This window comes from Haemaphysalis longicornis, unplaced genomic scaffold (assembly GCF_048455015.1).
Source record: "Haemaphysalis longicornis isolate Haplotype H1 unplaced genomic scaffold, Haemaphysalis longicornis Haplotype H1 scaffold_1, whole genome shotgun sequence".
Taxonomy (NCBI): Eukaryota; Metazoa; Arthropoda; class Arachnida; order Ixodida; family Ixodidae; genus Haemaphysalis; species Haemaphysalis longicornis.
In genome coordinates, this window is record NW_027526203.1 from 218067606 (window position 1) to 218094229 (window position 26624).

The following is a 26624-nucleotide window of genomic DNA, read 5'->3' on the forward strand; positions in this document are numbered from 1 at the left end:
AAGTGAAGCAAAAAAAAATCTTATATGAGAGCAATCCTGCCGACTGAGTCACGAGGTAACGCTGAGCTCTTGCCACCCTGTAGTTCACTATTGATACAACCCTTTCTCGCAAAGAAAACAATTTATTGGGGCGAAAGAACTGCGTGAGTGTAGCCTGCTTCTTGGAGCTCAACGCGTTGCTGGCGACTGCTTGCTCCACGGTATCTAAACAGTCAACAAGCACAAGACCGCTGCCCTCAATGACACTGCTGTATCGCCTAGCAGGGCCACCGCAGCGACGGCTTCGCTCGTGCTCGGAAGCGGTACGGAGTCCTCGGCGTCTTCGACAGAGCGGACACAAGCATGGATACAAGGGAAGAACGGCGAACCTAGCGAACCGAGCAAGTGCGCGCAGCGAGTGGTGCGGACTTGCAGTTCGGTGATACCGCAGCCCGAGATGTGGCGCTTTCGGCTCCAACGGCATGAATGCGTGGAGCTGGTCCCCTCTGCCACGGCTAGTTTGGACGCGCCAGAGCTCGCGCGGTAGTCGCATGCTACACCCGCGCGACCACTGTGCGGCGATGTATTGCGAGAAAGCCTGCCGCATGCCTAAGGAGAGCGAAAAATCCCGCGCGGGAGAGTTTGATATATCCATTGTGAACAAAATAGCGTTCGATACAAAACGTTTTAAATGCATGTAGTTTTTACCAGAATTATACAAGGGTTCGATATAGGCAATAATTTGATATATCCGTGTTCGATATAAGCGGGCTTTACTGTATTCTCTTTTAAAGTGCTAGAGGTAGCCTACTTTTCATTGTCTAGGAGTGTTTGGCGAAAAGCGCTCCAGCCCACGCCTATTCTGCCCCGAATTTCTCTCTCGTGACTGGGCTCTCGGCTATGATAGCCTCTCCTATATAGGTATACTCTTCTACTGGTTCTAGCGTTGCGTTACGCAGTCTGAAGAGCGCGCTTTGGAATGAATATTCCTCATCACAATACATTTACTCATATTGAACTTCAGTTCCATGGCCTTGCTTTCGGATTTTAGTTCCTCAAGCATTTTTTGCAGGTGTCTGCAGACTCACTTAGCAAGGCCATTTCGTCTGCAAAGCTCCAATGGCTCGAGTATCTCCTGTTTATCCGTAATCCTTTTTTCCAGTCAAGCTCACTGAATACCCCCTTGAGACATGCTGTGAGTAGTTTTGGCGAAATGGTACGTTTAATCCCTTTCGGATGGGGAATATTTCGCTTATCCTGCCCGTACATGCTTGATATATGTCATGTAGAAGTCTTATGTAGGTCTCCTTTATTCCCTGGTCTTGAAATGCTTCTAGCACTGCATCGTTTTGTACTGATCAAACACTTTTTCATATTCTTAAAGCCGTCTAAAGCGGTTTGGCTATTCAGCGGTTTTTTTCATGGATGACATGAATGTGATCTATGTTCAGTATCCTTTCCTAAAGCCAGCCTACTGTCTCAGTTGTCGGGAATCTAGGCTGTCGCTTTCGCGGTTCACTATTACTTTGGTAATGACCTTGTATACAACTGAGAGTGGGGTGATGGGCTTCTAATTCTTAAGGCCTTTGTTATCTCACTTTTTGTGAATCAGAGTTGGTGTTATTCCAGGCTATGGGCAAAACAAGTACTTAAATGAGCCGTGAAGAGAAAACACAAGTTTGGTTCATGCAAAAGATTGCCTCGTTAGAATCATACTGACACCACTTTTAACGTAAACTTCGCTCAAATAAGCTACATAATTAGGAAAAAAATCGCGCCAATCCACCCCGTGAATGTGGTTGGAAAGCAAAGCTGTAAACGGCACCCATAACGATTACTCATGCGACGTCACTTAAAATCACTCACATCGCTCTACAAATACTAAAACCAGAGAGAAGTGAAATGCACTTAACCACACCATTTATTACTTCAAAGAGATATTCTTGGTAAGGTTAAATCAGTGCATGATGCATGAACGGTGTTTGGTTGAGTTGTATTGGTGTAGCACAAAAGTGAAAACTTTTTTTTATAAAATCAAAGTAAGCTCCAACCCGGTGTTAGAGGATCTGACTTCTCCGTCTCTGCGCCGTGGACGGAGGCGACGAGACTTGCGGCTGAGAAGGAGGAGGAAGAAATACTTCTGTTCAGATTTCTGAACGGCCCAGAGTGCAGCCTTGGGGAGTGATTCCCTCTTCTGTAGGGCCCATATGCATTCCGCGCGGCCTGTGTTCTGTCCACCCGCTGCAGCTGGGTAGGTAGAGAGGGCCTGGACAGCAGCATCTCCCATTGCTCTTGTTGGGTAGTTGACGGATAGAGAGGAGGGTGCTCAGGGCTAAAGTCGCACACCCCGATTACGGGGCGGAGTATTCCTACTGCTGAGAAAAATTTACATTCAGCGTCGAAGCGATTCGGATGCATTACGTGAAGACGTGTAGGCTGTGGGAAGGAGCCCGGATTGTATGAGCCGTAGGGTAGTTTGTTTTTCTCGGGAAAGGTAGGCGAAGGTACGGTCTGTCTCAGAAGGCGATAATGCTGGGTTATCTCCAAAAACGTGACAAGCCGGTGACTGTCCTCGTGCAGCTCCATAGCACGGGAGGTAATAGCGCAGGCTTGTTGGAAGGGGGTATTCTTTGCCCTCCATTGAAGCGTGAGGGGGTGTCCAGATGAGCTGAATGGAACCGTTTGGGGTGTGGTTTTTTTAGCACGCGCAGTGCAGGTCAGGACACCCAACCCGACTGGTAATTCCAGTAGGCTTGCTGGGAATCGGTGACGTCCCTCCAAACCCATGGTTGAGTGAGAGCCAAGGTGATGGCTGCATCTTCGGCTGCCGTCTTTTCTTGGGTCCTAAGCGAGGTACAGGCAAGGAGGTTGGTTCTGGAGGTAGCCACGATGATGGCGTGTTGCTGCCCTCGATGTTTGGATGCGTCTGTGTGGATAACTGCATGATCCCCACCGAGTGTGGTGTTTAACGCTTGATCCCGGGCTTTTCGGTGCCCCGTGTCATGTGACGGGTTCATATTTGTAAGCGAAGCGAGCATCCTTAGTTTCAGTCTCCAAGAGTTGGGAGTACGTCAAGCGGAGTGACATTCTGGGCTGCCCAGCCAATCTGGTGAAGCATGCGGTTACCCACTCCAGTTCTGATTCGGGCCTTCTGGTAAGAAAGATGACCTTATATCAGGTCTTCCACCGTGTTGTAGAGACCCGTGCTAAGCAGCCTCTGTGTGGACGCACTCATAAGAAGACCAATGGCCTGCTCGACCACCTTTCTAATCATTATATAAAGCACCTCTATGTCCTCCTTGTCGAGAAGAAGACAGGGGGTTGACGTAAGTGACTCTCGAGAAGACAAAAGCTTCAATTAATCATAAAGTAGCGGATTCCTTTAGGCCTCGTTTCTTGGTGGCAACTCGCCTGATCATGTGTATGATTTGATTAATGCTGTTTTTGAATCACTCCAAGGAGACGTCACTCTTGGCATTAGCCTGGAGATGTAGGCCCATGATCTTGATGCTGGGGCTTGGAATGATGGCGTGGCCATCAAGGAGTATTTGAATGTATTCCTTGATTTGGCGTGAGGGCGGACGACAAGGAGCGGTGATTTTTTACGTGAACACTGGAGACACATTGGCGTACTAGAAGTGAGATGCCATGCATAGGTGTGAGCTTTCTTTAATTTTGTAACTCTTAGCACATGAGCAAGGTGCGCACAGGGCCGCTAGATGGGCGTAAGTGGTGGCGTGACGCTTTCACGTGATATTCAGCAAGAACGCATGGGGAAAACCCGTAGATGTGCTTGGTGAGTACACCACCTGTCTTTCCCGTCTTCGCGTGTGCTCGTAGCTAAATCGGTAAGACAACGTGCTCTCGCTTTGTTAGTCCATTAGTTCCAGGTTCGATTCCCGGCGGTGCCAGTAAATTCTTTTATTTGTTCGCTTGAGTTTTCTGGTGACACCAACGGTCGCGAAAGAACCCTTGGAGGGTAGAGGTAAAAAGCTTTGCTTTAAAACGGGAATGGTCATGCGACCCACCAGCTCATTTCCCGCAACAGAACCTATGTCGTCACATGAGCTAAGCTCTGCGATTGGCGCAGGCTGGCAGAAGCAGACGCAAATTAGATAGAACTTACAAACTAGACGAACGAGCGATTTGCGCTTAAATTTAGGGCACATTCTTTACAAAGCAATAAGAATGATGGGACAAACAGTGGAAGTTACGAAAGCACATGTAAACATAGAAGTACTGATGCGTTCTGCTGTTCGTACTGCGCACAGCATGCTTGGTGTTTTGCTGCACAGCACTACGGGGCTTGGGGTTGTCTCAGACGACACTGGACGATTGACGCAAGCAACGGTGTCTTACGTTACCCCATTTGTCAAGCGAGCACTGTTTCAGGGAACGAATATTTTCTCCCCGAACAAAAACAAGCCAGGTTTAAATGCGGCCAAAAACAAACCAAACGCTTGCCACGGTATGGTGGCGCCATCTAGGTTACGGAACGTAAAGAAACGCGGGAACAAACCAACACCGCGGTACAGGGTGGAGACAACCTTTGAACGGTCCCGTGCCGCCGCAATTGGGCCAACGGGCTCAACGCGTTATTCTTTTCGTTTCCCACGGGACCTAGCAACGCGAAACAGACAATATGATTCAAACTTCTTCAGTAAACCGCGTTGCGGCGATAATTTTAGCGCGGTTTTGACACAATGACTTGCTTCGGCGGCGAGCGAGCAACCGAAAATGGCGGCGCCAGCGTATACGTGTCTCTACCCTGTACGGCGGATGCGTGAATGAAGGTACTCTAGGCTGCAGAGCGGTCGGTTCCAGTGATGTCACTTGGGACCACGAAAACGCACGATTGAGCGGGAAAATCAAAATTTTAACCTAAATTGTTTAATTTCTCAGTGAATAAAGCACCGTTTGTATCCGGACAAGCGCTGGGGGCACTATAAAACACGAAATCTTTCGAATAAAACCAACTTGCATTTTCTCTTCATGGCTCCTTTAAGCATTCCGAGAATAGTGCAGCAGTCTTTTCCAGTACAACATTCTCACGAAGCCAAAGACGACGCAGTTGTCTCCAAGCAAAACGAGTTTATTGGAGAGAACTTGTGCTCCCCTAACAACTCAAAGACAGGCGGCGAAGCAGCACTCAACAAAGTGACGTGCGTAGGCGAGCGTCGGTTGATCGAATACCGCTGCGTCTGCTCTGCAGGCTTTTATCTTTCGCCGCAAGTGTTTCTCGAACCGTCGATTTACATTCAGAACATTGTAGATCAAACAAGATTATTTCAGGACAGGAACGTTAGGGCGAACGCTCTCGTTATCCGAATGAGATAACCCGCGAGACATAAAAATAAAGAATGAAACATGAGTTTCGCTTGGGACACAGATAACCCAGCCGGGCGCAGCCGGGCAGTAAAAACAAACCATAAACAAACCGAATGCTTGGTTCGCGGCAATATCTTCTCCCTCCTTTGGAATATCTACCGTAATGCCGTGGCCGCCTGCAGCTTTTCCTTTTTTATGCCCTTGAAAGCCTATTCAACATCGTCCTAGGTTATTAGTGGGACTTCGCGAGCTAAGCCTGTAACCTCAGTAGTAGCCCCTGAGCTAACGTCGCTGGTGTATAGTTTTTTGTCGAATCGTTCTGCTACTCCTATTATCTCATCCATGCTTGGCGCTTTGTTACCCTGATCGTGTTTGAGTGCGTACATTATGTCCTTGTAGATATATACCTTTCTACATAAAAATGAGATATAATGCCATATAAAGAAAACCATTTTTATAACTACTTGTAAGGAATGGGATTCTTTTGAAAAGTTGTCTCTACGCACTTTGACCCGGTGACGCTTGTGCAATGCACCTAAAGTGGCTGGCAATGTTGCAACAACCCACAAGTGCACATCGAGAGCATTGCCAGCCAAGAGAGTATGGGGGGAAACGGAAGGGTGACGAAAGGAATAAGTCTCTGCACTAAATCGCCACGTGTACAGAACTAAAACCAGTGCCACATTGGTCTGCCTGCCTAGGGGTGCTGCTGGACATGGAGCCCAACCTTGACAACATCATTCAGCATCAAAGTTCTAAAGACGTTAGTTAAATTGGACGATTTAGCCTGTTTTAAAACAATCGAATGACGTTATACTTGTTGTCTTAGCCAAAAACGTTCACGCATTAACACTAGAACTGGATTCCATCTTCTTTGTACAGAGAGCAGCCACCACGCGTCTATGCACGCAAATGACACACCACTATAAAAATATGAGCACAAACTCGCGGCAGTTTCCATTTGTGGTTGCCGGACGGTGCCACAACTTTAATGTTCCACCCCAAAGTGAAGAAGGAGAAGGAACCGTGGAAGGTACCACGGTGTTATATAGCACTGATTTGAGTGGGAAGCAGCACAAACTGATGAATAAAGGTAACAAAAAATACAGGTCACCAGCCTGTCTTGAATTTTATTCTGCACTTCCCAACGATCACTTTGAATTCATATAGGTTCTTTATCTCGATGTTTCGCCTACCTGTAAGGCGTCGCGACCCTGTTAAGCTGCTCAATCCTTTAGTCCTGTACTCCTTTCCAACGAAAATTATGTTTGTTTGTTTGTCTGTTTGTTTGTTTGATTAATTGAGTAGTCGAACAATGGGTCAATCATTTGTAGTTTGAACTGCTTCCCACCATCCAAATATGCGCCAGCTCGCCCAGATTGGAGCTATTCATCGTACCTCAAGGAACAAAGGCTGACCTCAATCCCCTCGAATTGTGCCCCTGCATTCCCACATTCCCTTTCCGCCTGCCCACGGTAACAGCAAGTCCATCCCACACACAGGGCGCCCAGAAGGTGAATACAGAAGACACGATCCCGAACATACGTGCGTTTCACCCAGTCTGCTCTAATACAGAGGTTTTAAAACGATGACGACGTAGGGAAGGCCTCGAGGTGCGTTTTCAGCGCGTGCTGCCGCTGCCGACAAGCAGAGTGCCTCCAGCTGTTCTTGCGGCGAGCCAGGTGGGTAACAATGGAGTCCGGATCCAGTGAATTTGTGGCCGGCTATCTTCAATCCCTTCACTCGCACTGACTGTTTCCCTTTCAGTCTTACTACACCACATGAATATCTGCAAGCCCGTCCACCCCCCCTTCTCCCAGCACCCTTTGGGCCACCCACCTTAGTGGTGGCTGCATTGATGGTGACGATGGCCTTGCCGGGCTGCGGCAGGGATGCCGGTAAGGACGGGGAGGCGTGCTCTTCCTCCGTGTCCACTCCGCCATGGAGGACCCTGCTGCCGCTGAGCAGGTTGGTGCTTCCGCCGTGCGAGGGCTGCAGGTCCGGCACCCCCTCTTGGTCCCCCGGGCCACTGCCCCAGCCGCCAACGCTGAAGGCGCAGAGGGCCGAGCCCCGCAGCTTGCTCAGCGAGCACCTGACGGATGGTGGATCAGGAAAGGAAAAGGAGGAGCAGATCGGATAGGTGCCAGAGTTCGGCAATATACGCAAGTTGCAAAATTCCGCTTCAGAATACGGGCGGCGCGAGCACCTCTGCTCAGTTGAAGTTTTGAGGCAGTGGGTTGGCGCGGCGCGTAGTGCATGAAAGATGAACTTTGCTATGCATTTATTTATTGACTCAACCTAATAAAATTAAGCCTGCTTTACAGATCAGGAAACGTTAAATTAAAGGACCCCGCAACACTTTTTCAACTTTCGTCGAAATGTTAAATGTTTGCAGAACGTAGTTAACCAACACATCCAGTACTTAGATTAGGGGTTGAAAAGTACCTCAGCCATAAATTACTGTTGGCGACTCAACGAGGCTTACGTCAGCTGAGGGACAGAGATCAATCACAATATCGCGAGAGGAGTTTCCAGTGTCTGATGATGCAACTTCTGTTCGAATAAAAAGATGCTTGTAGGCAACTGTAAATTGACACGCCATAGGGCTGTTGTTTTAGCCGCCCTTTCCTTTTTACGCAACCAAAAAACGTTTCGATGTAGTACTGAGACATCTCGAACGTGAGCGAATTCGGCAGCTTCCTGTCGCCACAAGCCCATCGAAAGGTGCTGACACCATGCATACATATAAGGAGTCCTGCAAATACAGTGTTCTTGAGACCCTCAAACACTGATTTTTTTTCTGCATCCTTGTGTCATGTTATGTACAATTCAGCCTTTTCAAAAAAAGCTTCATTGAAGCCTGATTCGTCTTTCGGAGAGGTGTCTTATATGATCAGCTGAAGGAATTTCTTGAGTTCAAGACATCAAAATGGCGGTCAAAGATTGTTATGAATTCAGGCGTACCATGAGCACCATTAAATTGCGGATCCAACTTTAATGTGAACTCACAAAATTTGAGTGCGTTTGTCACAGATGAACTGAGTGTAAGAACTGTGAAGCGAACTTTCATCTTTGCAGATCTAATGTTCGTATGCACCACATAGTGTACAAAGGTGAGATGAGGTGGGACCATCCCGGTGGATATAAAAGTTTAGCATAGGAGCTCTACATCAGAAGCTGGTTAACGGGACGTCGCACCGACGACATCCAGAAAAACTGTCGTATTGCCGTCCGTCCCAAACGGGACGGATGGGAATACGACAGAAAAACTGTCCAGAAAAAAAATCGCGCCAATCCACCCCGTGAATGTGGTTGGAAAGCAAAGCTGTAAACGGCACCTATAACAGTTACCCATGCGACGTCACTTAAATTCACTCACATCGCTCTACAAATACCAAAACCAGAGAGAAATCAAATGCACTTAACACACCATTTATTACTTCAAAGAGATATTCTTGTTAAGGTTAAATCAGTGCATGAATCATGAATGGTGTTTGGTTGAGTTGTATTGGTGTAGCACAATAGTGGTAACTTTTTTTGTAAAATTAAAGCAAGATCCAACCCCGCGTTAGACGATCAGTCTACTCCGTCTCAGCGCCATGCACGGAGGCGACGAGATTTGCGGCAGAGAAGGAGGAGGAGGAAGAAATACTTCTGTTCAGATTTCTGACCGGCCCAGAGTGCAGCCCTGGGGAGTGATTCCTTCTTCTGTAGGGCCCATATGCAGTGCGCGCGGCCTGTGTTCTGTCCACCCGCTGAAGCTGGGTAGCTAGAGAGGGCATGGACAGCAGCATCTCCCATTGCTCTTGTTGGGTAGTTGGCGGAAAGAGAGGAGGGTGCTCAGGGCTAAAGTCGCACACCCCGATTACGGGGCGGAGTGTTCCTACTTCTGAGCAAAATTTACATTCAGCGTCGTAGCGATCCGGATACATTAAGTGAAGACGCGTAGGCTGTGGGAAGGAGCCCGGATTGTATGAGCCGTAGGGTAGTTTGTTGTTCTCTGAAAATGTGAGGGTAAGGCGAAGGTACGGTCTGTCTCAGAAGGCGATAATGCTGGATTATCTCCCTGAACGTGACAAGCGGGTGACTGTCCTCGTGCAGCTCCATAGCACAGGAGGTAAAAGCGCAGGCTTGTTGGCTGGGGGTATTTGTTGCCCTCCATTGAAGCGTGAGTGGGTGTCCAGATGAGCTGAATGGAACCGTTTGGGGAGTGGTTTTTTAGCACGCGCAGTGCAGGTCAGGACACCCGACCCTACTAGTAATTCCAGTAGGCTTGCTGGAAATCGATGACTACCCTCCGAACCCCTGGCTGAGCGAGAGCGAATGTGATGACTGCCTCTTCTGCTGCCATCCTTTCTTTGGTCCTAAACGAGGTACACGCAAGGAGGTTGGTTCTGGAGGTAGCCACGATGATGGCGTATTGCTGCCCTCGATGTTTGGAAGCGTCTGTGTAGATAACTGCATGATCCCCACCGAGGGTGGTGTTTAGCGCTTGAGGCCGTGCTTTTCGGTGACCCTCTTCATGGGAGCGGTTCATATTTCTAAGAAAAGAGTGCATCTTTAGTTTTAGTCGCCAAGAGTGTGGGAGTACGTCATCGGAGTGACATTCTGGGCTGCCCAGCCAATCTGATGAAGCATGCGGTTACCCATCGCAGTTCTGAGTCGGACCTTCTGGTTAGAAAGACGGCCTTCTATCAGCTCTTCCACCGTGTTTTGGAGCCCCGTGCTAAGCAGCCTCTGTGTGGACGCACTCATGAGAAGACCAATGGCCTGCTTGACCGGCTTTCTAATAATTATATAAAGCATCTCTATGTCTTCCTTGTCGAGAAGAAGACAGGGGGTTGACGTAAGTAACTCTCGAGAGGACAAAAGCTTCAAATAATCGAAAGGTACCGGATTCCTTTAGGCCTCGCTTCTTGGTGGCAACTCGCCTAATCATGTGTATGATTTGATTATTGCTGTTTTTGAGGAGCTGCAAGGAGACGTCACTCTTGGTGTTAGCCTCGAGATGTAGGCCCGGGATCCTGATGCTGGGGCTTGGAGGGATGGCCTGGCCATCAAGGAGTATTTGAATGTATTCCTTGATTTGACGTGAGGGCGGACGACAAGGAGCTGTGATTTTTTACGTGAACACTGGAGGCCACAGGCTTTAGCGCATGCGTACTAGAAGTGAGATGCCATGCATTGGTGTGAGCTTCCTTTAATGTTTGTAACTCTTAGAACATGAGCAAGGTGCGCACAGGGCCGCTAGACGGGCGTGAGGGGTCGCGTGACGCTTTCACGTGGCATTCAGCAAGAACATAGGGGGTAAACCCGTAGATGTCCTTGGTGAGTACCCCACCTGTCTTCCCAGTTTTCGTGTAGGCTCGTAGCTAAATCGGTAAGACAACGGGCTCTCGCTTTGTTAGTCTATTAGTTCTAGGTTCGATTCCCGGCGGTGCGAGTAAATTCTTTTATTTGTTCGCTGGAGTTTTCTGATGACACCAACGGTCGCGAAAGAACCCTAGGGGGGTAGAGGTAAAAAGCTTTGCTTTAAAACTGTCGTACGTCCGTCCCAAACCCATGACGTGAACAGCGCGCACCAACCACAGCCAGCGCGTCGACTTCGTCACGGGAGCCTCGACGTCGGCAGTTTGGGGCAAGTAGCAGATGATGTCATGACGGCCCGCTCTGGGCTTTCTCATGCGGAGGAAGATTAAAATGAGTTTAAAATACGTGACGCCGATCGGTTGCTGTTGAAACTTGCTGGGAGATTTCTCCTGATAAAAAGAGGCATTTTACATAGTTATCTCAGCTTTGACATTTTGTGTCAGTACTCCTTTAACAAGATTTTAAATGCAGAGCATTTCAGTAACTCACGATGACACCCACGTTGGCGTCCGTAGTCCGCATCGCTCCCCTACAATATTTAAAAAATTAATACTTACCGGCGCCAGGTTTCGAACCAACGACTGTGCGAGCGGAACGCAAGGTGCATGGTTCTGTATCCACTGCACCACAAAGCCGACACAGAGTGGAAGGTTACGAACACGCCTTATATCCTTGACTAATTCAACCGTCGGCCACAGGTGCGCCCTCTCCCCCGCGTCCTCCGCGCCTTCTCTCCGCTCGCAACGCCCTCTCTTGCCGCGTTCGGTTTGGGCGCACAACAGGTGGGGACGTGCGCAACACCCTCTCTCGCCGCGTTGGGTTCGCGCTGATCAACAGTCGGTTCGCGCGCAAGAACAGGTGGGGGCGCTCGCATCGCGCTCTCTCGCCGCGGTCGGTTCGCGCTTAAACCACATATGTCATTCGCGCGCGCTCCGCTCGCTAACATCTGTGGCGTGATCGTGACGTCAACATCACGCGTTCGTGTGGTGGCGCGATTTCTGCGCTATAACACTCTCTCGCGATAGGCATTGGATTGGATTCGATTGGATTGGCTTAGCTTGGCTTGGCTTGGCTGGCTTGGATTGGATTGGTTTGGATTTGGATTGGATTGGATTAAAGTGGATTGTGTTAGATTGTGTTGCGTCATAGCCGGGGGTTCACGGCACGTTTCACGTTTCACCATCGACTTCATCGACAATGTCTACGCTGGAAGACAACAATTACAACAACAACCAATACGTAATCCATACGTCTTGCAGGCGCGCCCCCCGCGGAAATGCTCTGCATTTGATCGTGCCCCTCGCGAGGGGAATGTTTCCTTAGTTCCTTTACATGATTCCAAAACTTTCTCGGCGCGTCTTTATCCTTTGCCCGTATATTTACCTCAACCTGAGCCTACGATTTTGAGAACTAGTCAGGTTGGGGCTGCATGCTGAGGCTAAAGCAAGGTGTTGGAGTGATGCGTTTGCTATTTATATAGTGTAGGGGGAGCGATGCGGACTACGGACGCCAACGCGGGTGACATCGTGAGTTACTGAAATGCTCTGCATTTAAAAGAAAATACTTCTATGAAATTTTTGTGCTAGTCTGACTTGTTTGTCCGCATGTCTTCCCAGATTGTTCTCTGCTCTTTTCCCACCAACATTCTAACCTTCTTTTACTAACCTCTACTGCTGTCCAATTCACTTTTCCGCTAACCTTAAAGCCAAGGGCCTCCGGAAGCTGGATGGCTCCCTCACCGAGGACTGGACGGATACTTTTGCACTCCGTTACAATATGTCGCATGGTTTCTGGCTCCTTGCCGCAGCCTGCGCACAGTTCTTCCTGTACCGGCTCGCGGATAAGTGTTTTAGTCCGCAAGCAACCCGCCCGGGCTTCAAAAAGCAATGCACTCCCTTTGGTATTATCGAATAATTTTTCCCTTGTGATCTCCTGCTTCTCCGATCCTTTAGATATTTAAGGACTTTTTTGCATCCATCTTCTTTTTTTGCACGCCGATTGGAGAACAAGGCCGTAAAAGGTTGAAGAAATTCGCGACACTTTGGTTCGTCTGGAGCTATTCGCTGAGGTTATCGCCTTGGGGACGTACCAGATGAACTATTTGTGGGCGGTTGAATGTATACATTCAAGGACCCCGAAGGGGCGAAGAAACTTGCTGCCGCCGGGGAACTCCAAGTCAAGGGCCGTCGTTTCCTCGTCATTGATCCCCACAACCAGGTCATACGGTTCAAACTCCACTGGATGCTCCACAACGCCCCCGACGACGAAGTGCGAAGCACCCTGGGGCTTTACGGCAGGGTCACGGAGGTGACCCGGGACCGATGGCGTGTGACCGATGGCGCGCAGCTCTCGACTACGCGCCTGGTCACCCTACAGTTGAAGTCGGGCATCAGCGTGGACGACATCTTCCACCAGGTACGCGTCGCCGGTGAGCAAGCCCTGGTCGTGGTGCCCGGGCGCGTATTCGGGTTTCGGCGATGCATCACCCACGAAAGGGAGAAAAGGAGGAGTGGGAGAGGGAAAGGCGAAAGGTTGCGGGGCTGTTCTGCCGGTGTACACACTCCCCGCTCTTGGCTCGGCGGCCGGCCTGGCCGGTCGGCAGTGAAAACCCATTTATTTCCTCCATGTGAAGCGGCAAGTGTTTCATTCGCGCGTTGGATTTCGCCTTCTGGGACGGCTGTGCTGTGATTCAACCACACTCCTAGATCTGGATATTTTAACGAAGTTAAAAGTGCTTCAACTGTGCCTGTGTTGGATTTCGCGTCCCCTTGTGATGCCCACCGCTGTGCATTTCGAAGAGCTTCAACCGGGTCGTTTGATTAAGTTTTACGCTGCAACAGTGTTCTAGGTAATATTACCTAAATACTTTGTCATACTTGCTGTTTTGCAATCGCAGTGTGGCGTTCGCAAATCGTCGCGTGAACGGTTGCTACGCAAGCGTGCATCCACAGTTCACCCCGTGATCGGCCGCCGCTGTGAAAGTCGTCAACCTTTATTATGAATGAACTCCTGGAGTGTCACAAATAGAAATTTAGCCTAATGCCCCATAAAGTTGGGCCTAAGTCATGCTGGGAATACGCGATAAGTATAATCACTTGTCGCCCACCTTAAACATGTTGGTACTTATATTTTCTGACGATTGCTTTCAACCTTGTCATGATGGTTGCACTTTGTGCCCTGCTTTTTATGCGATGGTACAAACAACCGGGTTGCTTGTTTTGTTTTTTTCTTTATCGTATCTAGTGCTCCGCCCAGACGAAACGGCAGTTGGCACTAAAGCTTTGTCCAGACAGAATTAAAACTGTCAAATACCCCTGCTCTGGTCTTCGCCTCTTAGATTTAGACACGCAGGACTACCTTTGCACCGGCTCCTCTTCGCGATCGTGTGTTCACGGATCTTTTTCTTTTTTGCACGCAAGCCCCAATGGTGCTAGCACCCCCATTTATTTGCGAGTTGGATTACGAAGCCTCCACTGATGACTTACGTTTGTCCACACACACTGACCAAAACAAGCTACAAGGGGCTTTGGTATCCAGTATTCTTACGCTGGAGCATGCTCCAAGGCATGTGATCACAAAAGCACTTAAGTTTACAGCAAATACAGGTTCTCAAATTGACTGAAAAACTGAAACATAACATTAGGCCTTATAAATCTTTACCTAGTATGTGTGCTAGTTCTGCATCAATTGTTAAAAAATACCCACAACACATGCTAATGAACTGATCATGAAAAAGTGATGTAGGAAATAGTAAATCTGTCTGCTGAAAACAATTTTTTAATAAAACTACAGATTTGAATATAGATTACATGTTGCAATGTATGGGCATATGAAACAGCAGAAACCAAGTCCCAAAACTCGAAAATTCTTTATTAAATGCTGTATAACCTCAAATATACATAAAACATTTTACATGCCCATCACGGTTTAGGCCAGGAACATCCTGGCTCAAAACTTTCCACAATTTCACAGTCAGCACCTGCAACACCAAAAGAAACAAATAAACGCTTCCTTTTACAACCACACCGCAAACGTCAAGTGAATCTAAAATCACAATTGATGGTGTATTTTGTCCAATATATGGCTACATTAATATGTACACAAAAGTTAGTTCAGCCTGCTTTTGAACTATTCTAACTGCTTATTCTGATTTATTTTTCTACGTGATACCAGAGATCCTTTGCTGGTGCAGTCTTGTGTCTAAAACCTGCTTTAGTCCCTTCACACCAAATGGTATTTTTGACTTTTTGAGAATTTGTACAAGGCCAAATAATAGCTTACACAAGTAGGATTAAAGTTCTGGGCTAGACTGCTTTGATCTCTGATCTCGTTAACAAACTGCACTGCCTTTCCCAATAGCTAAGCAGGTGCTTACAGTGTATCTGACAGAACAACTGTCACGCAATGGCCATACAGGACAACTGGGCCGGTTTATCAGTTAGGAATCATATGAGGGGGCACTAGGCTGAGCCCAGCTCATCGCACCACTGCTGCAAAAACAAAGTTGAAAAAGATTCTATTTCGGGGGTTGTAGGTGCCGAGGCCACTCTTTGGCAATGAAGCGTAACACAGTGCTAGGTTCGATCCACGTTGATCTTGACAATTCGGTATCCTAACTCGAACTGAAATCTCCACACACGGGCGTTTTCGATTTTTTTTTTGCCTTCACTAAAAAAAAGGAAAAGAAAGAGTCCTTGGGCTCAGCTGCACAATGCTTTAGGAACTGCGGCTGCTGCTCAGGCACAAGTTGGAGCCATTACTTGACTAGGCACAAATCCTCAAGAGCTGAAAACCGATTTCAGCGCAAAGCGGCAAAACAGCACTTTATTAAAAACAAAAGAAGTGGGAAAGACCTTATAATAACACTCGCTAAAGAACGACCTCTTTGAATAACCACAGTGTCACTTTTTAAATCGTGAATGCCTGGATAGCATATCCGTCATGCACAAGTATACTTAGTTGCTCCTTCAGAGCAACAACGATGGCCAGAAGAAGTCAGGCTGCTGCCATGCACGCCTTGTACTTGCTGCTTCGCCTTAATATTACCGTAAGTTAGGAGCCATGTATCTGAAATAACCATCTGTTTGATGCTTTGAACGTGCCATGTAGGTGTTGCCGTGCAGTAATCCTCATTGGACGACGAGAACGAATGCAAATAAATAACTCACGAGCGAAAAATGACGTTACCAAAGTTGATCAGTTCGCTACTCTGGCACCGCTTTACAATTGAGCCAATGCTGTGGACTTGATTGTAAACCTGTAATTTCTCTGCGCCACGTAACATCATTGATAGTGGTTGCGGACTGAAGTAGCGTAGAAAACCAGGCTGGTTGGTGCAGATTCATCTTCGCAGCACACAAATAACGGGACAAAAAGCAGGATAACACTGGACAACCACTGAACCAAGACTGAATTTTTATTGAAGAGACAAATATAAAACCATCGAATGTATAAAACAAAGATAAAAACATGACACATGAACCCACTATAAGCAACTGTACAGACGAACGCTCTCAAGTACTGCTTTCTTCAAGATACGTCAATTCTGCACCTAAAAGTGCTAAAGACGAGCGCTAACACACGAGTCAGACATTTTTCGAATTTTGTGTGCTTCCAGTATGCTTCCCTCACCTTTCGTTTATCGTGCGAAAACTGTACCGTTGTATCGTACCGTTGTATCGTAAGGAAAAGCGTACAACCACAATCTTCGCAATGGGTGGGAAGAGAGCCAGAAGGCACTCAGTGAACTGGCCAACATCAAAGCGACCACAATTGAAAGGAATGCAATAAACCACATTTAATCTACAAGGAACAAACTGTTTCTCGTGTTTCACACCACAGCTGTTTGCTCGGCCCTTATTACTAATATCCTTTTCGATGGCGGGACAGATGCAGTTTAACTTAATTTTGGCTGAAAACACCACATTGATGTTATATCTGCTCCCCACTTCTTTCAAGGGGTGAGATACATCGTGCAGGTACGAGATTACAACTATCTTTTCCTTCAGAACATCACGAGCAGGAGACAAGTTTTCACCAAATCCAACAACTGAAGACAGGCCGACCCAATGACTCCGTCACCGTAGCCAGCATTTTTGGGTCCAAATAACTGTTCACCAAAGCTGGACTCAATTAGGTGAAAACAAGAATGAAAACAAAACAAGATTTCTGACCTGAGGCAGTTGACAACAATCCCATATTTTACAATCCTAGAACGTTCTGATGAACAGTTCAGTAAAGGCTTCTTCGATCGCGGGCTATAGAGCCAACATACATGATTCTGCTCGAATTTTAGCAACAGGTCCAAAAACGGGATTGTTCTTTCGTTAAGCGCCTTGGTCAGCCTAAATGCGTGCGTTTGAATGCTTTTAAAATGTCTACCATTTTTCTTGCAGGGTCAGTTTCCACAAAGTACTAGGTAATCGTCAGCATACCCGAAAGTTTTATTTGCCAAACCCTCCAAGTCACGTTCCAATACCCGGTCAACATGAGCCAAGAAAATGTCACTAACAAGGTGAGGAACTTTAGAACGTCTACAGATTCCAGATCTCTGCACATAGACACTGTCACACCATCCTACAATAGTTGATGCTAAGTAGAAACGCAGAAGCTCCAAAAAGGATTCCACGGAAATCCCGCAACTTTGCATAAACTTAACCTCGCCATCGTAGACGGTGATACATTCTTTCACAGAGACCAAAACTTGTTCATGCGGAAGGGAGTAGAAAAGTTTTTCAGCGTCAATGCTTAAAGCAGAGCACCAGCCTGGATTACTGCGCGCACAGTAACCTCATTTGCGCGCTGTGAAGATGAAGAGGCTTGCGCAGCGTGCCCTATCCTGGTCCTCTTGCATTGCAACATCTGCTACCTCAAACACGGAGCAGCGCAGTGGACGCCAGGTCGGCACAGAAATTTTGGCACTCGATGGAGCCCTCTGGCCGACTATGCCACTTATGGTCGTCTCCCATCCCTGCGACCGCAGCACCTTCTGCGGCACTGACGTTGATGACTGGATAAGCACCTAGGAGAGCGCGAGCGCTCATAACAGATGGGACGCAACCTTGGTGCTGGCCAACGTAATATTTTACCTCAAGGGCCTAGCCAGACTATTGTTGGTTTGAGACACACGAAGCAGACCTGACAAGATGGGAAACCTGCAAATTTACATTACGTGAGCTGTTCGGAAAGCTTGTTGGCCACCAACTAGCCGCGAAGGAACTTTCTTCCCATGCCAAAACCTCGATGGAGTCATCCGCCGCCTATATTCAGGATGGTGTTGCTCTGTGTCACAAGATAGATGCCGACACGTCAGAAACTGGAAAAGTAGGCCATGTGCAGAAAGGAATTGCTGATGGCGCGTTCAACCTGCTTGTTTATAAGGACTGCATTACCACAGACGGCATCATTACAGAGTGCAGACCGTTGAAACATCTTGAAAAAAGCCTCGCAGCCTCTGGAAAATGTTCCTTTGGTTATTAACGTAACTAGTTGATGCATTTCTTTTTGTTATTCCCCCCCCACTGTAATGCCAAAAGGCGATGTGGGTACCAAATAAAGAAAGAAAGAAACAAGTGAAAGCTCACTGTATTGCTCCACAGTTAACTCGACTGCCTAACACGGCTCCCACATCCTATTACGAGTATACCACTCCACTGGAGTGTGCCCTTCTTTGTTCGACGACTTAATGAAAATAGTACGCCGTGAGCTGGAGGCTACGGCTGCCCTACTGGCCCCGACCCGTGAATGAACGTCGCCTTCCATCTCCCTAATCCATGCGATATACAGCAAGAGCTCGCAAGCCACACCATTCCACGCATTTGCTCTGCAGCTCACCCGAAAAACGCTTTCACTGTTCCTCGTGTCTTAACTGGTCCCCACCAATATGCCCCACGCCTTTTCAGACACAAAATTCCGAATAGTGGAGTACTCCTGAAAACAAGCCAATATGCTTCCACTGCTGTCACGGTGGGCATGTGGCCCGCTACAGCTTTCGACATTGCCAGGCCAAGCCTTCGCCTCATCAGACGACTAATAAATGCAGCTCAAGGAGGTAATACTGCATATGTGATCTGGACGACAGATCCTCTATTAACCAAGGAGTCTAAGCCCAATTTACTAGACGTTACTGTTGATGGTGTTGCAGCCCAGGCTCTCACTGACACAAATGCTCACATCTCTATAATGAGCTTAACTCTCCGCTGGCATCTCCGCAAAGTTCTGACGCCACCCATGCAAACATTTGTTCGAGTTGCCAATGAGAGCACACCTTCAATTGCCGGAATGCGTACCACCTGAATATGGATTGCCGACCACGATAGTGCCGTTCTCTTCACCGTCCTTGAAAAATGCCCCCAGGACATTATCCTCCGCGTCGATTTTTTCTCAAACCGCTCTCATTGACTGTTCTGCGGTACTTCGCTCTTTTGAATTTCCTTCTGCCAAAAATGCTCAAAAGCACCGTTGTCGTTCCACAGATTATGTCCATTTGCTGTCAAATGCTGTAACATACATGCCCCTGTGATCAAGCCCACCTATTTCTCACAGTTATTATATGGTCTTCCCTATCACAGACGCGCTGCTTCTGTGAAACGTCACTCTACCACACATCATCATTACTGTGGTAGAGAACCAAACCTGCCTTCCCTTTCAGTTTTTCAACTTCAGTTTCACACCTCAAGTCCTTCCCAAGGGGATTTCGCTTGCAATGCTGTGCCCTTTCTGCCATGAATGCTAGCAACCCGGTAGATTTACCTCCTGCAGTGCAGGCGTCCCATCAAGCAACATCAATCAAGGCAGTGGCTGCTTCAGACCTCCCACCTGATCGCACCGCCGATCTTCCTCGTCTTCTGGATTTCTGCATGGACATCTTCGACTGAGACAACCATCCACCAACCCAAACTTCTGCAGTCACCCATCATATCAACACCAACGATGCTTCACTAGTGTACAGGTGGCCCTATTGCGTATCACTTGCTGAACGACTCGTCATCCAAAAGGTAAACAAAATGCTCAGCAAGGATACAGTCGAACCATCTTCTAGTCTGTGGGTGTCTCCAGTCGTGTTGGTCAGACAAAAAGATGGGACGTAGTGCTTCTAGATATATTATCGACAGCTAGACAAGGTCACAAAGAAAGATGTTTACCCACTGCCGTGCATTGATGATGCTCTTGATTGTCTGTATGGGACCAGATATTTCTCATCCATGGACCTGCGTTCTGGCTACTGGCAGATCACCACCAATGAACAGGACCGTGAAAAGACTGCTTTCACAACTCATGATGGGCTTTGAGAATTCAAAGTCATGCCATTTGGTTACTGTAACACCCCTGCCACATTTTAGAGAATGATAGACTCCTTTTTTGCATGGCTTCAAATGGTCAACTTGCTAGTGCTATTCTGGATGATGTCAGTCTTCGCACCAACATTTGACGCCCACCTAGACAGCCTCGCCGACATACCTCCTTGCAGTGTTTCGACAGGCAGGCCTACAGCTCAATTTCAAGAAATATAGTTTTGGCTACTGCTAAACTACAACTCCTGGCCACCCCGTTGACGCCTCCAGGGTACGGCCAGGTCCAGAGAAAGTTTGTGCTCTCACCAATTTTCCTGTGCCACGCTCGATTCATGGCATCAGAAGCTTGATAGGTCTCTGCTTCTACTTCTCTAATTTTATCAAAAACTTTGCTAACATTGCTGACCCGCTAACCACCCTGCTCAAAAACAATGTCTTCTTTTCTTGGGGACACAACCTATCGGAAGCCTTTGACACTCCAATAACACGACTGACATCTTCGCAAATTTTAGGCCACTTCGATGCCTCTGCTCCCACCGCGTACCGATGCCAGTGGTCACAGTAAAGGGGCTATCCTGGCTCAGCGGCAAGCTGGTAGCCAGCGCATGACTGCGAATGCTGGCCATTTACTCTATGCAGCTGAACATAATGATTGCAATATGGAACGCAAATGTCTCGCCCTTGTGTGGGCTGTCGTGAAATTCTGACCGTACCTCTACAGCCGCTCTTTTAAAAAGTCAGCACTGATCGTCATGCTCTCTGCTGGCGTTCCACCAAAAAGACTCAATGGGACGGCTTGGCTGTCCCATTGGGTCTCCCAGCTCAGCCACAAGCCAGCGCTGCTTGAGATGGAAATATAAGGCATATAATGTATAACCAGTTTACACTTTTATTTAGTTTTAGCATTTCACGCAGCTTACATGAATATTTGTTGTATAGCGCTCATGCAGTAAGCGTCCCCCAAATTTCCACAATATCTCACGTATAGCAAGTGCATTTCTTGGACAACAAAACGTTCACAGATGTGTGGTCGTTCTGCTGACCGCTGTGCTCGTTCACCCAGCGCAAAAAAGTGCTTCATGCACCATAGTTTTAGGCTGTATGGTAAAAGTTTCAGTTGATTTTTGTTTCCTTAGTACAGTGGAACCCCGATAATTCGACTTTCAAGGGGCCGCAAGAAAGTGTCATATAACCAGGGTGTCGTACGACCGGGGTGCGGGTAATTGCCGGCCTAGTAGATGGTATCACGTCACAGGCGGGCTAAAAACTTATTTAAACTACCATATTTAGCACGTGTTCACGTTATTTGCGAACCTTTAGCTGAAATCCGAAGTTTAAAAAAAAGCAACGCCTATGTTCTGCTCCGTTCCCTTTATGGCGTCCAACTAGCCCGCCAGCCAAGTGCTGCGCGCTACACGATCTAAGGCCGGCGTGGTCGAGCAAATTGAGAGAGGAAAAGGCGAGTGTGAAATTTCTAAGGCCAAGCGAAACGAATGATAATACAAGGCAGAGATCAACAAAAAAAGCCGCCCGCATCTTCCCACGGGGGGAACTCGAGTAAATGCGTCGCATCTACTCGAGTCAAGCAAAGCGTCACGTCAAGCGAAAGCCAAGCAAAGGCGCCCTTGACTGAATTCCGAACGCGCGCTCCGTCGCTTATTACGTTGAGGGGACTGCGTAAGCCGGTCCCAGTCGACGACGTTGGAGTACTTGTAAAGCGGCGTGGACTCTAGGTGTTTGAGTCAAGCGCGGATGTTGCTTCGCCGGAGAACGGTACACCGGTTGTATGCGCAGCGCGCCCGAAGAAGAGAGTACTGCACATGAGAGAGTGCATGAGAGAGTACTGCACAAGCGCCGGCCCCAGCGCGTCTGCCGCGGCTATGACGCAACGTGCCGCGGCTATGACGCAACACAATCCACTTTAATCCAATCCAATCCAAATCCAATCCAGGTCAAGCCAAGCCAAGCCAAGCCAATCCAATCCAATCCAATCGTATCCAATCCAATGCCCCTCGCGAGAGAGTGTTCGCTATCGCCTCGACTCGACGCGCATGCGCAGTGAGCGTGCGGACTACGGACGCCAACGCGGGTGACATCGTGAGTTACTGAAATGCTCTGCATTTAAAACAGCATTGCCGTACATAGTGGAGACATCCCTTGAACGGTTCCGTGCCAACGCTGTTCGGTCATAGTGCTGAACACAGCTGTTTTCGTTTCCCACAAGAACCACCAACGCGAAATAGATAATTCAATCTTCACAAGTAAACTGTGTTGCCGCGAAAATTATCGCACGGTCTTGCTACAGTGACTTGCTGCGGCGGCCAGCGAGGGACCCAAAGTGGCAGTGCCAACGGGTATGTGTCTCCCCCCACCCCTCCTGTATTATGCATCGCCTTTCCGGCGGACGCGTGTGAATTGAGGCACACTAGAAAAGAAATGAGCGGAGTGACAATGCGGGTTCTGATAAGCAGAGAGCAGAGATTTAGGGAGAAAGAGCGTCGTGAAACGAAGAAACTTGTATCGAGCAGGCGGGGAAAGCGGCTGTCGGGTCATCACCATGGGGCTGCCTGCGTATGTGTTTCCATATTCGTCGGCGGCTCAACAGGAGCTTCAAATTTACGGTCCACCTGCTACCTGAACTTCGACTTCTCGCTGTTGGCGGGTTGGCATAGTGCTGCTGTGTGGAGCCGTCGCAGGTTAACTTCTGCTCACAAGTACCCGCCTGCTTGGCTTGCGTCTGTTTAGTAAGGGGTCTGGCCCGCCTAAGGACCTTTGCACATCAAGCAGTGTCAAACGAGGGTGAAGAATCAAGAAGGTCAGGACGAGGCGGCGACGTGGTGTAATATATGGGAAAAGCGCCGGTTTCTCCGCACCGGTATGTCGTATGAAGCGGACCGCGTGCACGGACACGAGTGTCATATGACGAGCGTCATATCACGACGCGGACACGAGCGTCATATCATCGGGGTTTTTAATGCATTGTTTCTATGGGGCGTTTGCCGGGACGTCGGTGATCCGTTGATCCGTGGTCTGGGGGACGGATCAGCGGGGTTCCACTGTACCTTCAATTGGCCTTAGATTTTTCTACTAGCGTACCGGTCAGAGAAGCGTCGCATGTGCACTTGTGCAGCATTTGTGTTGAACGACCTGGAATTGGAGCTTGTGACCTTTTGTATATTAAGAGCAAACACTTTGAAACCCACTCCGCGTACCTTACAAAAAAAGCATTAGGTATATTGTCGGGGCCACATGGCTTCTTAGGATTGAGGTTAATTAATAAAGAAAATATTCCGGATTCAGTTAAGGTAATTTCATCTATTTGTCGGTTTGTAGCTTGAGCTCGCCGCCTCATTTGCGGGTGGTTTCCGTCGTCTACGGTAAATACTGACTGGAAGAATTTATTAAACATGTTAGCTTTAATCTATTCTGATTATTTTTCTTAGCATTGAGGTAACGCCTGAACTTCGGGGGGCAGGACGTTATAAAGTTTTTTAATGTTACATTAGTATATTTGCGCTTCGCTTCTTTGATGACAGCTTTTAATTTGATGGAAAGTTCCTTTATTTTTGGCACATGGAAGGGCAAAGCACATTTATTTTTTACCATGCACAGCCGACCGATTTTACGCTTAAAATGGATGATGTCTTGTGTAATCAAAGGGTTATTTTTCCTGACTCGTTTTACTTTTCTGGGAACATACGTCGATAAGTAGCGTTCAACAGTACTTTTAAAAAATTTCCAGAGCCCATCCGGTGATACGGAACGTTCGCAAAAGCAGCTGGTGAAAGTGGAATGCGCTAAGGCTAAAGCATCTATAATACTGGCATCGTCTGCATTTGCACAGTCGTATACCCATGCTATCTCTTTTTCTGTGCGCAATGCCTCATTCAAAACCAGGGAACATTTTACTGCGTTGTGGTCTGATATACCATCAATAATTTCCCACTCTATGTCTGTGTTGGTGAACTTATCACTTACGAACGTTAAATCGAGAATATCCTGCGAGTGGGGCGTTACCCGTGTTGGTTCAAGAATGACTTGTTTTAAGTTGAAAATAAAGGCCGTGTCTAACCAAGCCTGTCCAAGAGCATTATCTGACGATTCACAATTTGTGGCCTGCCATGTTATTCCAGTCAGATTAAAGTCACCAGTAAGTATAATTCTATCCGATGGGTGAAAATGGTGCTGCATATAATCTGACATTTTATTGAGGCAGTCAATGCTCAAATTTGGCGGTCGGTACATAGTGCCCACATAAAGTGGGGAATTACTAAGTTTAATTTTGCACCAGAGTGCCTCTGCGCCACTTACATCAGTGAGAGGGGTGGTGAGTATATGGTGTTTCACCAAAATGGCTATGCCACCGCCTCTAGAGCCTCTGTCGTTGCGTAATATTGTATAGCCAGGTGGAAAAATGGTCGAGTTAAGAGTATCGGAACAGAGCCATGTTTCCGTGATTGTGATAACATGAGGGTCATGTTCAAACAGGAAAGCTTCGAGATCAGATACCTTATTAACAAGACTCCTTGCATTAATATTGACGATCACCAGGTCTGATGAAGCCTCGCATTGAATTACTCGTTCACGTTTTTTTTTTTTTGCGTGGTTTGCTTAGAGGAACTTTGTCGCCAATTTCATCATCCCAAATGAAAAGTTGGTAATTAACCTTAATTTTGTCAAAAATCACCTTTACCTTCTCTTGTCCGTCACGGTTAGGCTTGCAACTGTCCCAAAGTTTTTTCCTTACGTTACGGATCTTTGCCGGAAAATCTTCCCGTACCGATATATCCGACCCTTTAGGTTTGGGGCAGTTTTTGAATATTTTGACTGTACTTCTAAAGTCAAGCAGTTTTAGGATAACTGGGCGTGTGTTTTCATTCTCCTTAGTCCCTAGACGATGTATTCTTTCAATGCCGGAAACCGTAACATCAAGTGCATTTTGCACAAGATTACACGACACTTCATTCGAAAGGCTAGTCTCAGTTTCGTCGTCCGGTTCCGGTAAACCATAGATAATTACATTTGAGCTTCGACTTACGTTTATAAGACAGTCATTTTGGCGTGAGAGATGGTTTATACTGCTTTCAAGGTGCGATATTCGGTCCTCGAGTTTTACGATTCTTTCTTCTAGTTGGGTTAATTTATCTAGCTTGCCATGGATAGCCAGCAAAGATTCCTTGGTAGATGTGTTGTCACTCTTAATACTCTTTATATCTACAGAGAGTTTGCCGATCTCTGCCAACAATTCGGCCATGTCCGGACCAAGATTGCTTTCTACATCGCTTGCCAGCAACAATAAAAGATAACTGAACGGGGCGACATAGGCACACAACGAAGACAAAATATGCGTTGGACACGGCAGCACTAACAGGAATGTGTCGGTACTACGATAGTATTTACCAGAGCGCTTCCTCACCTGTAGCAGAAAGACGAAAGGGTTTGAGCGCCACATGTCCTAGCGGTGCCGCCGTGCCCAATTCTGCTGTTGAAGTTGCCGTCCAATTTATGGGGGCGATCTGTCCATGACGTCACTGAGGGCGGTGCGCGGTCGGGGAGTACATCGCTGAAGCTGCGCAGGTGGCAAGACAATGACGCATTGCCAGCCATGTCAAAGCATCGCCCGGTTTCCACGATAGATTCTGTCCACAGTCCAACGTTGCAAAAATGAACGTCTTCAGGGGATCCGCAACTGGGCACCAGGCAACCAAGAAGGGCCTCTAGCAGAAAGACGAAAGGGTTTGAGCACCGCATGTTCCTAGCGGTCCTGCCGTGCCCAATGTGTGCGCGTGTGCGTGCGCGTTGCGTGTGCGTGTGCGTGTGCGTGTGCGCGTGCGTGTGTGATTTCATTGATTGATTGTAGGGTTTAACGCGCCGACGCAACGCAGGCGATGAGGCGCGCCGTAGTGGAGGGCTCCGGTTTAATTTTGACCACCTGGGGATCTTTAACGTGCGCCGAAATCTCGTACACACGGGCGTTTTTGCTTTTCGCCTCCATCAGAAAAGCGGCCGCCGCGGCCGGGAATCGAACCCGCGACCTCGTGCTCAGCAGCGCAACGCCTTAGCCACTGAGCCGTGTGTGTGTGTGTGTGTGTGTGTGTGTGTGTGTGTGTGTGTGTGTGTGTGTGTGTGTGTGTGTGTGTGTGTGTGTGTGTGTGTGTGTGTGTGTGTGTGTGTGTGTGTGTGTGTGTGTGTGTGTGTGTGTGTGTGTGTGTGTGTGTGTGTGTGTGTGTGTGTGTGTGTGTGTGTGTGTGTGTGTGTGTGTGTGTGTGTGTGTGTGTGTGTGTGTGTGTGTGTGTGTGTGTGTGTGTGTGTGTGTGTGTGTGTGTGTGTGTGTGTGTGTGTGTGTGTGTGTGTGTGTGTGTGTGTGTGTGTGTGTGTGTGTGTGTGTGTGTGTGTGTGTGTGTGTGTGTGTGTGTGTGTGTGTGTGTGTGTGTGTGTGTGTGTGTGTGTGTGTGTGTGTGTGTGTGTGTGTGTGTGTGTGTGTGTGTGTGTGTGTGTGTGTGTGTGTGTGTGTGTGTGTGTGTGTGTGTGTGTGTGTGTGTGTGTGTGTGTGTGTGTGTGTGTGTGTGTGTGTGTGTGTGTGTGTGTGTGTGTGTGTGTGTGTGTGTGTGTGTGTGTGTGTGTGTGTGTGTGTGTGTGTGTGTGTGTGTGTGT